The 2,500-nt window shown below is 51.6% G+C and overlaps 1 pseudogene; it reads left to right on the top strand.

Moving 5' to 3' along the window:
- The first annotated feature begins 258 nt into the window (after window positions 1-258).
- On the top strand, window positions 259-374 carry LOC145394265 (5S ribosomal RNA; annotated as a pseudogene).
- The last annotated feature ends 2,126 nt before the right edge of the window (window positions 375-2,500 follow it).

Raw genomic sequence — 2,500 nt, 5'->3', positions numbered from 1 at the left:
GAGGGATGGATAGGAGGGAGGAAAGAAAGGGAGTGGGGAGGAGGGAGGAAAGAAAGGGAGTGGGGAGGAGGGGAAGGAGTGTGTCTGTAGTAGTGAGAGTCTGGGAGAGGGGGCTGGGGAGGGAGGGATTGGGGAAGAATGGATTGGGAGGATGGAAGATTGGGGGGATTGTGGGCATTATGGGAGCCTCGGTAAGCAGGGGAGGAGGGGGGTTGGTGAGTGGGGGCTGGAAGGGATTGATGGTGGCTCGGATGGTTTGGTACTGGCCTCATGTTGAGTACACCGCTTCCCGTTCGATCAGCGAGGTTAAGCAACGTTGGGTCTGGTTAGTACTTGGATGGGTGACCGCCTGGGAACACCAGATGCTGTTGGCATAACGTCCTCCCTACGTGTCAAGTGGAGTTGGAGGAGGATTAGTGCCCCTCCCTGTAAAACAATTAACCCTGGGCCCTTGGCCACCCCGTTTGGGATACATGGCGTCTGGCAGTGAATGAATGAAAAAATGAATGAAAGTTTGAATACCCTGACTGTCAGTGAGTTTGTGGGATGGGTGCTCACGTTTACCCCGGTCCGCAGTAGTAGTAGTAGTAGTAGTAGTAGAGTAGTAGTAGAGAGGAAACTTACAAATACATCATACCACTGCCTACTATACTCCTGATATCTTCTGTTATTTCTTTGCCTTATACCTGACCTACCCTTCTCCTGACCCCCTATGACCTTATCCCCATTTAGTGATAAGGGAGAAGAGAATGGGGAGAGGGGGTGTTAGTGAGGATGAGTCAATGGGTGGGGAGGGAGGGAGGAGATAGTAAGTACTGGGGAAGGGGGAGGAGAGGTGTGTGGAGAGTAGGTAGATAGGGGAGGGGAAGGTGTCTGGGGAGAGGGGGAGGGGAGCAGAGAGGTGAGTCAAGCCAATATTATTTAGAAACCTGAGGAGCGGCCACCGGTCTCCCCTCCCCTTCTCCCCATCCTGGACGTCCTCTCCCCAGCTCTCTCTCAGCATGGACATCCCCTCCCCCACCCCCTCCCACCCCCTAGACCCCTTCCTGGACACTACCCCATCCTCTTCCCCTCCACCCTCTTCGTCTCCTCTTTCTCCCCTTCTCCTCGTCTTTCTTCCGCCTTCCCCCTCCTCCCTTCTCTCTCTCTCTCTCTCTCTCTCTCTCTCTCTCTCTCTCTCTCTCTCTCTTGGAATTAAAATCTCATTCGAGGGAGATTTTCTATAAGTTATTAATACAAACTCTGTCAATATTAAAGCGAATTAAATAGCACAGAAGAAAATATTAAAGTGTTGTTTGCAGAATAAATCGCCAAGGAAGAAGTGTTAGGGAATCAAGGCCACTTACATGACAATCTTATTAATTGGTAAGTTGTTCCCAGTTCCTGCTCCACTCGTCAAGGAAGAGGAAGAGGAAGGAAGGGAAGAAGAAGGGAGGAACGAGGAAGGAAGGGAAGAAGAAGGGAGGAACGAGGAAGAAGAGAAGGAAGGGGAGGGGGATGGTGGGGAAGGAGTAGGGGGAGACAGGAAGAGGAAGTGAAGAAGGAGAGAGAGAGAGAGAGAGAGAGAGAGAGAGAGAGAGAGCGGTATATGGAGAAAGGAGGAGAAAGAGTAGGTGGAGATGAAGGATGAGGGGGAGGGGGAAGGAGGGGGAACTGTGGAGAAGAGAATATGGTGGGGAGGAGGAGAGATTGGAATGGAGCAGAAGGGAGAAGAGGAGGGAGAAGGAGAGGGGAGGAGGAGGAATGAAGGAGGTGATGGTGACTGAAGGGGAGGAGAGTAAAGGAGGAGAGGGAGAAGGGAGAGGGATGATGTAACGGGGAGGAGAAGAGCGAGGAGATGGGGAGAGGAAGATAGTGAGGAGGGGAGGAAGCTGAGGGGGTGAGGAAGGAAGAAGGAGGAGGAGGAGGAGGGGGTAGGGGGAAGGTGGGGAGGAAAGAAAAGTATGGGGAGAGAGGAAGGGGAGAAGAAAAGATAAAGGAAGGGAAAGAAAAAGGAAGATGTGGGGGATAGTAGTGGAGAATGTGAGAGGGGAGGAGAATAATGCAGGGAGGGAGAAGAAAGGGAGAGAAGGGAGTGTAGAGGAGACAGGGAGAAGGGAGAAATGACTGAATGCTAAAAGAGTGAGTCTGAATGACAGGAAAAGGAGGGAGGTAAGAGAGAGAAGAGAGGGGCGTGGAGAAGAAGAGAGAGGGGGGAGATGAGGGGTAGAGGGGGCGGGGGGAGATAGAGAGAGAACCTATAGGGTGGGGGGATATTGACCTGCGTCGATGATGGCAAGGTCACTGGTAGCCTTATATGCGTCTCACTCAAAGCTGCGTGTGTGTGTGTGTGTGTGTGTGTGTGTGTGTGTGTGTGTGTGTGTGTGTGAATAAATCATGACGTCGGTGTAAGGAAGGGGTTGAGGAGGTCAGAATGAAAAAAAAAAAAATCGCTGCATGTGAGATTGTATGATTGGTGGAGATGCAGACCAATAACTCACTGACGGAAAGTTACATAGAT

The sequence above is a fragment of the Coenobita brevimanus genome, chromosome 26 (assembly GCF_032717465.1).
Source record: "Coenobita brevimanus isolate Jiangsu-jjx chromosome 26, ASM3271746v2, whole genome shotgun sequence".
NCBI classification, from domain to species: Eukaryota; Metazoa; Arthropoda; class Malacostraca; order Decapoda; family Coenobitidae; genus Coenobita; species Coenobita brevimanus.
The sequence above is the reverse complement of the archived record's forward strand: the minus strand, read 5'-3'. Positions and strand labels throughout refer to the sequence as shown.